The 13,949-nt window shown below is 51.5% G+C and overlaps 1 protein-coding gene and 1 long non-coding RNA gene across 2 annotated transcripts in view; one reads left to right on the forward strand and one right to left on the reverse strand.

Moving 5' to 3' along the window:
• LOC130525735 (nuclear receptor subfamily 6 group A member 1-A-like) overlaps nt 1-13,949 on the reverse strand; it is a 34,541-nt gene that overhangs the window by 13,153 nt on the left and 7,439 nt on the right. The window lies entirely within an intron of this gene.
• On the forward strand, nt 5,952-11,760 carry LOC130525736 (uncharacterized). Its single transcript, XR_008950563.1, has 3 exons — nt 5,952-6,221; nt 10,324-10,584; nt 11,175-11,760. It is a non-coding gene; the product is annotated as an uncharacterized LOC130525736 (long non-coding RNA).

A 13,949-nucleotide genomic window follows, 5' to 3' on the forward strand; every position in this document is an offset into this window, starting at 1 on the left:
AGGACCAACCAAAACACCTTGAGACAGAAGTAACTCCCAACAGTATCCGATTACTTTATGGTCACTAAAACACGCCGAAACCTCGAAGCACACAAAGACGGAGACGATGAGGACCAGCAGCCTGGTTCTGCCTCCAGGTGACAACAGTCCAGCAGGTTCAGCAGCTCCAGTGGAGTCAAACCCAGACAGAGACCCATGAAGCGCCCTCTGCTGGCCAGAGCAGGCGGGAACTGCTGCAGTATCCCAGGTTCAAACATCTGAACATCCACCTAAAATGTGTCCCGACACCCAGGATCTGAACTCTGATTCCACAATCTTCAGGAATTAAAGGAGGAGAACGAGCCTTGGTTTGAACACCTGATCACACCTGATCAATAAAGCAGGTAAAACTCTGTAGAACCGTGAATCGCTCAGTAGAATCAGAGCTTGGGGTCATTTCCGGCCCTCAGGCGCTCAGTCGGGGACCTTCAGCAGAAGGTGATGGTCTGTGATGGAAATGAGCTGTGAACCTTCTTAGCTGCATCACAATTAAAGGTTTAGGCCATTCGAGGAAGATCCTTCAGCTGCTTCATTCTTTCAAGACAACATTTAGAGACGACTGCAGAATACTCGTTAAATTAGCTTTAGCATGTAGCTTTGTTGCTCCAGAAAAGAGATCAAATCTGAGGGAATGTAATTAACTTCCATATAAATATATTCTCTTTTAAACCCTCAGAAATTCCAACTCACAAAGCTTTATCAGGGAAATAATGAAAAACTTGAAACACTCAATTACGGTGACGTCATTAATGACGCCGCCACGAGGCGGACGTGCTGGTGGCGTAGTTCCGCCACCTGCCACCAGAGGGCGCCATGGGACAGGGTGGCAGGTTTTCTGTGCCTATAGAGGAGCAGCAGCTGAGTGAGAGGGTGTGTGTGTACGTTTGTGTGTGTGTAGATGTGTGTGTGTGTGTGTGCTTGCGTGCGTGCGTGTGTGTGAGAGCATGTGTGTGCACATGTGTGTGTGTGTGCATGAAAGCATGTGTGTGTGTGTGTGCGTGTGTGTCCACTGCTCCACTTTCTTCTGTCTCCACGTGGAATCAAGTGAGACCAGGTGAGACCAAGTCAGACCAGGTGAGACCAGGAGAGACCAAGTCAGACCAGGTGAGACCAGGTGAGACCAGGTCAGACCAGGCCTGAGCTTCTGTTGACCCCTCTGATCAATGTGGAAATCTTTTCTTTATCTGCGTTGCTTCCTTTTTATTCGTATCACTTCATCCTGTCACAATCTGGTTTCTCCTCTTTACTAATTTCTTTAATCATCGTTTATCTGGATTAATTATGACTCGTGTAAAAATAGAGTTAAATGAAGATAATAATGATTAGAATTATTAGAATATTGTCTACAGGCCCGTCCCTCGTCCTGCTGAGCTGCTCTCACTTCTGAAGGTCTGAGACAAGAGGAGGCCTCAGGACACCGGAGTCAGGCTGCTCTCAGGTCCAGGCCCAGGTCCATGACCAGGCCCATGACCATGACCATGCCCAGGTCCAGGTCTAGGCCCAGACCCAGACCCAGACCCAGGTCCAGTAAGTGATAAACAGCAGAGACCATTTTCAGCTGGCGTCCCCACAGCATCGCCTCTTGAGCCCTCTCATATTCTTCATCCCTGCTTTGTCCATTTCAGCTCATCCTCTATTCTGCCCCCCCACCCCCCTGCCCCCACCCCCACCCCCACCCCCACCCCCCTGCCCCCTCATTCTCTCTCCTCCTCTTCTTGCTCCAGAACTGTCAGATGGCATTAGCTGCTTTCACGCTCATGGGCTGTAGGAATAACAGCCATGAACCTCGCCAAACAGCACCATTCTGCTGCTCCAGTTAGCTCACACACACACACACACACGCACGCGCACACACACACACACACACCACACACACACACACACACACCACACACACACACACACACACACACACACACACCAATGTGCAGATGCATAAATGAAAACATCATCTCAACAGTGATGCTAATCGTGTAGCATGCTCCTTGGTGACCCGGCTTTTCTACCATCGGCCTGTTCAAACCAGACAGTTCTCGTCAAGTCTGAGCCTTCAAAGCATCATCATTAGCTTGTTCACCATGACGTCTCTCCTCCGTGGAGGACATTAAACCCCCCCAAATTAGCTGATGCAGATGTTTGTGCTGCGTGGAGAAAAGGACAGGAAGCTTTACCCAACACCACCGGAGCCGTCGCCGCCATGACCTTCACCCCAGCGTGTGCAGTGACAGGAGGTGATGGACAGTAAAGAGACCCAGGAGGTCCTCATCTCCATCGGTTCTCGGCCCCTGTGTGAGCTCCAGCGGCCTCCCTCAGAAGGTTGATAGCGAAGGTGTGCGTCAGTGCGCTGAAGGCAGGTGGGTGTTTGAGAGCACGGGTGTGATGATCTCCAGCCGGCCCACAACCCTGTGATTTAGCCCTGAAATGACAGCCCTGCCCCTCATTGGTCTACGGAGGGGGAGCTAATGACACAGTGCGGGGGGCCAACATGACTATTAGCCTACTCTAAGGAGCAGGAAGAGACAGGAAGACAATTCTGTCATTACTTCTCCAGAAGGCCTCTAATCACAGAGGCAGGAAGACCAGGACAGGCCAGTTGTACTGGTTACTCCACCTCAGCAGAAGCTGCAAGCCTCTACAGCTGAGGTGATGCTAATGCTAGCAAAGCTCCGTCAGGACGATGGTGCGGCTGAGGAGGGGGATGGAAGAAGAACCTCAAGCTCAAGAAGTTCCTCCACAGGAACAACAAGAAGCTGGAGCAGAACCTTCACACCTGGAGGTAAAACACAAACACCAGTTTGAGCACCAACGTCGTGCCAACATCAGGGTGGTTCGACACACAACCATCCTGAGGGATGAAACGGTGGTTCTGGGTCAGGTTCTGAGGGGTTCTCCTGAGGCCACACAACCCCTGCCCTCCCCATCAGCCACCCAGTGAAATGCTCCTGACATCCTCACGCCCATGAGCAAGGCAGCCTAGCGAAGGGGAAACGGTGACGTCACCCCCGACAGCAGCTGACCCGAATGGGCCGCAGCTGTTTGGTTCTTCGAGCTACGAGTTAGACTCAATATGTCACAGAGCATCTCGTCAGCGCGGCACCGCTGATCCAACACGTGAAGTTCCGACTCCACGGGAGCGTTCCTGCTCTCATTCGTGGTCCCAATGATGACGGGGGACCCCTGCAGGAGCAGCGGGAGTCCTGACATGTTCAGACACCTCCGTCAACGCTCGGGGTTGGGCCCGAGGAACCAGAGGTGAGGGTCAGAACGCGGAGGTGGTCCCTGCTCTGCTCCTCATGCCTGAACTCTCTTCACACCACTTTCAGCCTCTTTCATCCTCAACCTTTACCTGGTTTCCAAAGGTGGAACATCTAGCCTGGGTCAAAGCCTGCTTGACCTTCAGAGCCCTTCGGCGCTTCTGGGCGTCCCCGGAGGGCACCTCGTCGTCGGGCCAGCATGGCTGAAAGGCTGCGTTCAGCAGCAGTTAATAAGGGCTTAATGGGCGCAGCCGCGTCCACAGCTGCACCTCTTATCACGGCTCCAGCGCTTGATGGAATTTTGCCGTTGCACAATAGTTGGAAAACACACTTCAAAGGCCAGAAGCATCTAATCTCCTGCACTCGGCACGCTGCACATTTGCTGCGATAATAAGCTCCTGCCGTTCGGAGCGTTCTCAGGGATCTGAATTAAGGATGAGAGCTGCATCTCTGCCTGGCGCAGACGGGCTGGGGGATGGGGAGGAGGCCCAAAATAACCGAGCCGGGCCCCCAACGTCAGAGAAGACGCAAACATGTGGATCGCTGATCCGGCTGGAGGATCGGCACCAATCACAGCCTTATTAATCTGTTATTAACCCTTATTCATCTGTTATCAACCCCTAATTCATCTGTTATCAACCCCTTATTCATCTGTTATCAACCCCTTATTCATCTGTTATCAACCCCTTAGTCATCTGTTATCAACCCCTTATTCATCTGTTATCAACCCCTAATTCATCTGTTATCAACCCCTAATTCATCTGTTATCAACCCCTTATTCATCTGTTATCAACCCCTTATTCATCTGTTATTAACCCCTAATTCATCTGTTATTAACCCCTAATTCATCTGTTATCAACCCCTAATTCATCTGTTATTAACCCTTATTCATCTGTTATCAACCCCTTATTCATCTGTTATCAACCCCTAATTCATCTGTTATCAACCCCTAATTCATCTGTTATTAACCCCTTATTCATCTGTTATCAACCCCTTATTCATCTGTTATCAACCCTTAATTCATCTGTTATCAACCCCTTATTAATCTGTTATTAACCCCTTATTCATCTGTAATCACGCACCATGAAAAGGGACCCGAGGATGAGCACCAACCAGGGACGGAGGAGCCCAGAGACATAGAAAAAATGCTGTTTACTTACTACTTTATTACACAGTAATAACAGTATTGCCATTACATCTATTGTTATTACTATAGTGTTATTCAAAACCCTTGATGTCTTCCTAATGACTGAAAATTGAATAATTCCTGGAAATTACACACAACTATAAATGTTTTATTTCTAATCAGAGTGCCCACACGCACACACACCCACCCACACACACACACACACACACACACACACACACACACACACACACACACACACACACACACACACACAGTGACCCAGTTTTCACATGCACGAGTCCCTCAGAAGTGCTGTGGGCATCAAACCCTGTTTGGGTGCGTCCGGTCAGGTCAGTCGCCACGGCAACAGAACTGATGATGACGCACAATAAAAGCCGGTGGCGAGATGCTGCAGGTGATGTCATTCCCCCCCCCACCACCACCATCGCCTGAGGATGACGATGTCATCGCTGAGGCCCGTGGCTGAACTAGCGGGAACTTCGACAATGTCGGACCGGAGCGGAAACAAGATGGCCGAAGCCGACGGAACCCAAGAGGCAGCGACGGCAAGAAACCTTTAGCAGCTCGCGTGTGCACGTGGGTCAGGGCAGGGCCACTGGTGCGTGCACAGTGGATCTTACTGGGAGGAATGGTGCACCTTTATTTATGTGTACGCAGCTTTATGATGCTGAATAAAGTCCTCGGTGGGTCAGAGGTTGGGATTTCCTTTGATCTTTCTTTCATCTTGTTCACAGTCATGAGTTGAGAGACCGTCATCATACTAAAGGAAGCTGGTGCGTAACAGTCCTGTAATAACCTGATTCATGAGGAGAAGCTTTCACAACTCTGATGGCGTTGAGAAGGCTGAGCTCATGCTGGGGAGGGGGGGGCAGAACATACAAGAACATGACTGTCACATGTCACAAAGGAGCAAGAACACCCAACAATGTGGCCTTTGACCTTAAGCAGGACTTCAGATTGGGCAGCTCTAATTCCAGCATCATCCCTGCCAACGAGCAGATGTGAAGCTTCAGTCGTGTCACTAATAAAATCCTCACTCCGTGACCTTTGATACGCTCATTCTGGTGCGTTCAGGTCGCATCATTCAGGTTCCTTCAGGATCCTCCAAGTCGGAACCGGCTGAAACACCAATAATGTCCCAACAATAGCCGAGAGGCTCCCAACTGCCAGGATGTTTCCCAGGAACACCGTCAGCCAGGCTCCGCCCACAGAAGCAACCATTCACCGCTCAACACTTCCACTTTGACTGGTTTGCCGGTAGTCCAATGGCAGCAGCCCCTGCCCCCACTTGGCTCCCAGGCCTTCAGCCAATCAGGGCCGTCCCCGGGCCACATGTGACCATCTGTGCTGCTGTCAGTCAGGAGGCTCATATAAAGTGCACCAAAATGTGGAGCACTCCGATAACTTGTGTGGAAGCCAGACTCCCCAGTGCACGTGTGTGTGTGTGTGCGTGCGCGCGCATGGTGTTTACCTATATGGGGGGAGGGGGAGGGAGGGCGAGAGAGAGAGAGCGAGAGAGAGAGGACAGACAGAGGTTTGGCTCAGGTCCCGCTGGAGTCAGGAAGATCAGACTGAAGGACTGTGTCAGGACTGTGTGTGCGTGTGTGTGTGTGTGTGTGCGTGCGCATGCTTCATAGGCAGACAGACGAGGACAAGAATCCATTCAACACATTTCAGCAGCAACTTTCCAGCCACTTTCCACGGATATGGAAGCTTTTTTTCTTGGACCCTCCGGACTTTGGCAGCTTCCTGCTGCCCAACGCCGCTGCGCACGTTAGGTGAGTCCTCGTGTTTTAATCAGCAGGCGGCCCGACAGAGTGCCGCCAAAAAGACCGAGTGTGTGCTGGTCTGAGCGAGTCTGTGCCGTGGGAACGCCGTGGGAACGCCGTGGTCACCAGAGGGGAGGTTTGACGGGGAGGAACTGATCCAGACACCAGACAAAAGTCAGGCTGTCCAGACAGGGCAGGTCAGCAATTAGAGGCTGCGGCAGGGGGGACAGGTCAGACAGCTGCTCCTCTCAAGAGGGGGCAACCGAAGCTCATGGGGGGGGTGGGGGGCAGTTTTTATATCAGGAAAAACTTGTCAAGTAAATGGTGGTTCAGTACAACCAGCCTGAAAAAGAGGAAGAACTGCCCTGTGGTCTCTCTTTTCCTTTTCTTTGTGGCCTGTCAGCGTGGGAGGGGGGAGGGGGGGTCGCTGGGTTCAGAGTGTGTTTAGTGACAGGAAATACTGGCTGTCAGTGTTTTCTTTCTGTCCCAGTCTGCTGTTGTTGTGAGCTCTTAATCCACCACAACACAGAAGCCAAATCAATGAGAAAGGAGCAAAACGCCAGAGAGTTCAGCGTTAACGCATCAAACAGAGCGGGGTGGGGGGGTGGGGGGTGGGGGTGGGGGGCGACCGCTGGGCCCCAACCCGGGCCGCCTCCGGGACACGCCGTCGCACCATTTTAGCTCAAAGTCACGAACAATGTCTGGAGAGGCAGGGTTGAAAGGCTCCGGGCCTAAAATGCCTGAACGTGTCGAGTCTTGCCATCCAGACATCCGAGGCTGCGAGCGCATGAACTCGTGCGCGGCGTCGCCAGCTCGCGGCGCCACGTCCGCCGAGGACAGGAAAACGGCGACCTTCTGGCTGGCTAAAGTCCCCGCGATCTGGGAGCTTCTATCGATCAGCAGCAGTTGTCTCTCCTGACCCCCCCCTCCCCACCTCATCCTGACCTCAGCCGAGCGGGCAGGACCCGGGTCCTCCTCGTACCTGGATTTAAATAGAAACCAGACAGCGATGCCCCCCCCCCCATCAGCACTCCTGCGCGGGACACAATGAGGATTTGTTAGCCTGCTGACACGGGTGCACGGCCCACCCGACCACAGCCTGGGAGGCTGAAGCTCCGAGCAGGGACGCCAGCAGGGGGGCCGGGGCAGTTTGCAGGGGTGGGATTAGAGCCGAGTCGCGGGGGGATGGGGTCCTAACACGAACAGGAAATTTGTTCTTTGACGAGGCAGAGAGAGATTCTCCTCCAGGTCTCCCGCCAAAGCTGTGAACACCTGTCCTGATGTCACTTCCCTCCGGTTGTTTAGACCCCCCCCCCCCCCACAGGTGCTCAGCGGTTGTGCTTTAGAAACCGCTCCCCACCTGACCAGCGTCTGGACTCGTCAGCGATTTTATGTGATTTCCACCGACGGTCACTTCCTGTTTGTATCCGCACGGCGACAAATCTCAGACAGGAAGTCTCCGTGGGGACTGAAGTCAGTGTTGCGGACAGAGACGGCGCCCACTGGTCCCACACCAGTCAGGGGTGACTCCATGATCAAAGATCTGAAATCCACTACAATGACCGATGGAGAGAACCGTCCTCCGTCGGCTGGGAGGGTAAAAGGGGACTTTTGTGACGTCTGGTCCCGGCGGGTGGAGACTTTTGCCGTGTTTTTCTGGGAATTTCGACGGTCTTGGGGGTTGTGGGTAAAGGAGCCCGACTGCGGCCAGAGCGATGCTGAGCGTGACAGCCATGCTGGCTGTTCCGTGGGTATCAGGGTCGATTAGAGCGGCTCGTCTGCTCGGCCGTCAGCAGATTAGACAGGCGGAGCAGATACAGGCCGTGGGCTGGTCGTCTGGCGCTCTGACCCACATTGCTCTGATGTGCACATCACTTCCCATTATGCTGACGGCTGGAAGCCACATCAGCTGAGCACGCCACGGCTCGCGCGCCCTCCCTTTGGGCCCAGACCTGACATCCCATAACCTCACGTAGTCCCGCTGCCTTGCTGCAGGAAGTCTGGGTGAGTCAGAAAGAACCACCGCACTCACGGCTCCCAGCCAAACTGCGTGGGTGGCCAAACGCTGATGCTAACGAATTAGCACACAGGCTTTAGCACAAGGCCAAATTCCTGGGAAAGAACCTCCGACTATCATTTACTACAAAGTGGGCTTGATAAGATTCTCTGTGTTTGGTTCCCCAACACTTTAGTCGGGGGCTTATTCCCGAGTGCTGGATCTGATTCCATTGAGGCGAAAAAGTCCAAACATGTTTACACAGGTGTGAACTTAGGACAACCCTCAGGCGGGCTAACGGCGGACGAGCGGGCACGAGGTCATGTGTTCCCCGTAAAACTGCTGCGCGTGTTGATAGTTAGAGCTTTGGATGACGAGTCAGAATGAGAAACGTCCGTTTGTGGTCAGACCCGGCACAGTTTGTTCCTGCTGTATCGCAGCTGTTGAGTCCGTTGAACTGGTCCAGACCTCTTGCAGAGACCCCCACAGGGGACACACCAGGACTCTGGGTGGAGGTGCCGCTGCCAGCCCAGACACAAACAGGCTGCTGCCTCAAACATAATTGGCATCTCTGAACTGAAAAGCAGCCTCAGCAACAGCTCTATAATCACGGTGGATTAGCCAATGATAAATCACCCAGGAATGCTGCCACGGCTGGAGGAGCCGCAGCGGGAGGATGAAGAGGGGCCGCAGAGGCGGCAGCAGCAGAGGGGAGATGGGATGTTTTTATGGGGATTGAGCAGAAAACCACAATGGCAGCATCCACCAGGTCAGCAGGAGAGACGGGCTGAGAGGGGAAGTGACAAGAGGGACCCTCAAGGCTCGGCAACACTGGGCTAATACAATCTTCTGCCTGTCAGATTACCTTCTTTAATCCAGAAAGGTTTAGGGCCTCTTAGAAATGTGAACGGAGACACAAATTCAGCAGGGATTTTCCTCTCCGGGTGGGGGTGGGGGTGGGGGTGGGGGTGACTCTCTGACCAGCGGCCTCTACTGCCGTGCCTCCCCCTTGGTACTGCAGTAGCCCTGTGGCGCACCCGGACCCGGTTCAGCCTGGACCTGGACCCCTGCAGGCTCCTGCAGGCTCACGTCCTGGCCTTACAAATGTATGCATCAGTTGTGCAAATATTAGCGTCCTACAGCTGCAGGGTTCATTTTAAGGCCAGGAATTCAACGTTAGCGTTACCATGACAACCCAATTCCAGCCTTTTGTCGAGTCTTAATCGTTAACGTTACATTGTTGATTCATTTTCAATAAAAGAGCACAGAAAACACAGCAACAGGTGATAACTAGTTCCCAGACATCAGTCAACAAATGTTGAACAACACAGGAAACAACACAGGGAACAATACAGGGAACAATACAGGGGACGACACAGGGAACAACGCAGGGGACAACATGGGGAACAATACAGGGAACAATACAGGGAACAATACAGGTAACAACATGGGGAACAATACAGGGAACAACATGGGGAACAACACAGGGAACAACATGGGGAACAATACAGGGAACAACATGGGGAACAACACAGGGAAAAACACAGGGAACAATACAGGTAATAATACAGGGAACGACACAGGGAACGACACAGGGAACATCACAGGGAACGACACAGGGAACGACACAGGGAAAAACACAGGGAACGACACAGGGAACGACACAGGGAACGACACAGGGAACGACACAGGGAAAAACAACAATGCAGATGTGATTGTAATGTAGCTGTAGTGTAAAGCACTGACTAGTTGGTGAAGGGTGCTGACTCCTGTACGATCACTGGTATCACTGGTCTGCATTAATGGGCTATTGTATCGTCACTGGTCAGGAAAATTAGTCTTCACAGGTTTGAGCTCTTTTTTTCATTCTTGTCTTAAAGGAAGTTTCACTCTGTAATAACCGCTTAATTACAACTACTACCAAAGCTTATAGGAAACAGTTAAAACATATTTACAGGGTTCATTTAAAGATTTGAAGATTAACTAATTAAATAATTGAAGTACAAAAGTAGTTAAAGCAGGAGAGTAAGATTAGAATTATTAATTCATTAATGTCTAACACAGCTGCATCAGAACTGAGCAGCATCCAACCTGAACCTGTTTGTGTTCCAGCAGCTCCTCCACAGCACCTGTGGGTGTCTGAGCCCTGGGAGGGTCCGGCTGTGCAGACCGACACCGTCACCCCGTTGTTGTGCACCACCACGTTCACACACTTCCTGCGAGGGCCAGCAGAGGAGCCAGGAACCTCAGACCCATGAACGCATCACTCAGGACTTTATCACAATCAACTTCCAACAATGGTCGTCAGACTGAAGGTGTGGGGAGAACATGTTACCATGGCACCGGCTAATCAAGGGCGTTGACTCTTAATTACAAGTAAGTAATGTTTTGGTTCCAACACATCTGCAGCCGTGTTGGCAGCTTCCTACCACAATTCTGCTTCTCATTGTTGCTCAGAATGATTGAGAAGTGAATTAATCCCTAATGAGACGGGTGGGTGGGTGGATAAACCAGTTTTGGGCCAAGGGTCCTGAGGCCCTTTGGTGGTGTTGGTGGACCCAGGTTCTCAGGTACCAGCGGTGAACATTCAACGCTGTCGGTGAGTTTGACCTGAGCCAAACCATCGACCGTTGACTGTACCCCGAGGGTCACCACGGTGACACACAGCAGGGGACCAGGACCACGCAGAGACGGCAGCAGAGGCCAGAGTCCACGCTTGGTCTTAAGCTCGCAATAAACATTCATTGCTGTCGGTGGGTTTCTATGGCAATAGCTCACTGACCAATGAATGAAGACTGCGGGTAAAACAGCTTTTCAAGGAAGACGGTTACAACAACAGCCAACGACTGTCTGCAAACATGAACGTGAACAATAAAGTTTTCCTGATCTTGCTGACTGTTGTTTTCTGATTTTGATTCCAGCATTTAAGTTTATGAGGATCCAGGTTCTCATGATTGTTATCTCAGGTTCTGCTGCCCCGGGTCTCACCATCAAGACCATGATGTCACCAAACTGACTTACATCACCTGTGCTGCTGTTCACAGATGCTCCTCAGGGAGGTTTGCCGACAGCATCTGAGCTAATCAACAGAAAAGGCTGATTAAATGTTTGGATGGTTCAGGAGCTTGTTTGATTCTGCCTCGCTGTCAATAATGTGACTTTATCTTTTACTCAGTTTAACATACGTGTCTCGCCTCCATGAACACGCGTGTTGCTTCCTGCTTGATCTTTAGGGGTGTCTGACGGCTGCATCATCACGGGTTATGGTTGGTGTTCAGTTAGTCTCAGCAGCTGGTTCAGGGACTCAATTATATCTTTATCATTGTTCATTTCATTATTCCTGAGAATTTGTTTGACACAACTTGACTGATGTGTCCAGAGAATAAAAAGAAAAACTCTCCAAGCTGCCCTGATCCGGCGACCAAACAGGTACCTGCCAACCAATTCTGAGATCGGCCTGCCTGGAGACAGACTATAGGTTGGTGAGCCCCAACACAACCCTATCCCTAACCCCCTAACCCTAACCCACTAGCCCCTCCCTAACCCCCTAACCATCCCTAACCCCCTAGCCCCATCCCTAACCCCCTAACCCAATCCCTAACCCCCTAGCCCCATCCCTAACCCCCTAACCCATCCCTAACCCCCTAGCCCATAACCCATCCTTAACCCCAGCCCCATCCCTAACCCATCCCTAACCCCCTAGCCCCATCCCTAACCCCCTAGCCCCATCCCTAACCCCCTAGCCCCATCCCTAACCCTCTAACCCAATCCCCCTAACTGCCCAACACCATCCCTAACCCCCTAGCCCCATCCCTAACCCCCTAACCATCCCTAACCCCCTAGCCCCATCCCTAACCCCTAGCCCCATCCCTAACCCCCTAACCCTAACCCCACCTCTAAAACCCTAGCCCCCTAATCCTAACCCCTTTACAGGAAAACTGGTTTTCCTACGGCTGCCTGGCAAATCCTAATCTGTCATTTAATTTCTTAGGGCTTCATTAAAATTAAAAACACATTTGTATAAAAGTCTGCGCGTCTATGTCACAAAAGTAGCAACAAACGTTTTTGTTAATAATATGTAAATGATGATGACATCTAAAATATTTTATAGATTTGACTGTAAAGGGTTGTTGCCATATTACAGCGGTAACTGTTGCTAGGCTACACTAAATTTCAAGGTGTGAAACCCTGTTGACTCTTTTCCAGTCTTAAGTGTGTCTGTCCTCCAGCTCCTCTCCGAACGCCTGATATTCCGGGAATTCTAAAGGCCAGAGGTGAGAGTGTCGAGCACAGACTGGTCGAGAGCTGTAGCGGCTGTTTCAGTTCCTGTTTTGGCTCCTTGTTATTTCAGGACTTTTGTACAGGTGAAACAGCTGTCTGTGGATACAGATGTGGGGAAGTGAATCAGCCTCCTAACCCAGTTTGGATGGGTAAGTAACATGTGGATCGCCTCAGGTGTGGACACAGAGAGACGGGTTGGATTCCTGTCTCATCTATGGGACAGTTCTACACAGATGATGGTCTTTAGTGGAGCATCAGAACAGGTCCGCTGGGGCTTCCTCAAGCATTTTAGGATGTGCTGAGGCCTGTCTGTGGTGGAGGAATACCATCATAATATAGGCCCACGTGTGGAGCCTGTTCAGGCTTCATCAGCCTACAGTGAAATTATCAGCAGCAGCACTGAGAACAGTGTGACCCAGTTCTCTGTGACCTGGAAACACACCCTGCGCTGACCCACAGTCCACCACAGCACCGTTCTGTTGCCTTCATAGCAGATTGGTGGTGAAAGAGAACCTGGCTCAAGTCACAAAATAAAGGCTAAACTGAGATGATGATGGCAGTTTGGGTCCGTTCATGCATGTTCAGGTACTTCCACATCGGACCGTCCGCTGAGATCCGAAGCAGCTCAATTATGGGCGACAAAAGAAAGACATGTGCTGCGTTCCAGCCAGCCACTTCCGCGTGTGTTCACCGAGTCCAGGCGGCGCCACGGAGCGGGGTTCCGGCGCCCCCTGCCGGTCAAAAGCCGAACTGCGGCAGGAACAGCTAATTCACGATAATTACCGTCTCGCCAATATTCATTATTTTCATCCATCTGCTAAAAGGTGAGTTTGAGAAACATCTGGGAAAACAACACCAACAAAGTTTATGAGACTGCCACTTTTAAAGAGTCAGCGTGATCAAAGGCAACTCTGATAAACTCCTGCCACCGTTTCTACGGCAATCAGGCAACAGCTGGAGCAGATATCTGCACGTTCTTGAAGAACCAGCTTCATGATGTTGCCCTTACTGCTACAAAAACTTGGACTCACAATGGTGACCCGATCCTGACCCGTTTAGAGACACAACTGTGGCTCTGATCTCGGGGTGGAGGCCTTGGGAAGAAAATTGCAAAAAGATTTTATTTCAGATGTTTGATTTCAGGGAAAATGCTGAGCACAGCTGTTGCTAACAGAGTTATTTGGCCCCTGACCTGGGTGTTTTGGTCACTGAATGGAAGTCTCAGGGTTCCCACAAGTGTCAGAGTCTTTACAAGCCCAGCGAGGCCCACTGCAGCCTTCCTTGACCCCGGGATCACCCCTGCCCTCCCAGTGCACCAACAGATTCTAGCAGAAGAATAAAGCCACAGCCATGAGCCCACCTCCTCAAGTTTACAACCCAATCAGACTCACACTCGTAAACCTCCGTCCTCCTCTGGAGCGCGCAACAATGCTGAGCACTGACAGGAACACACAGAGAAG

This window comes from Takifugu flavidus, chromosome 5 (assembly GCF_003711565.1).
Source record: "Takifugu flavidus isolate HTHZ2018 chromosome 5, ASM371156v2, whole genome shotgun sequence".
Taxonomy (NCBI): domain Eukaryota; kingdom Metazoa; phylum Chordata; class Actinopteri; order Tetraodontiformes; family Tetraodontidae; genus Takifugu; species Takifugu flavidus.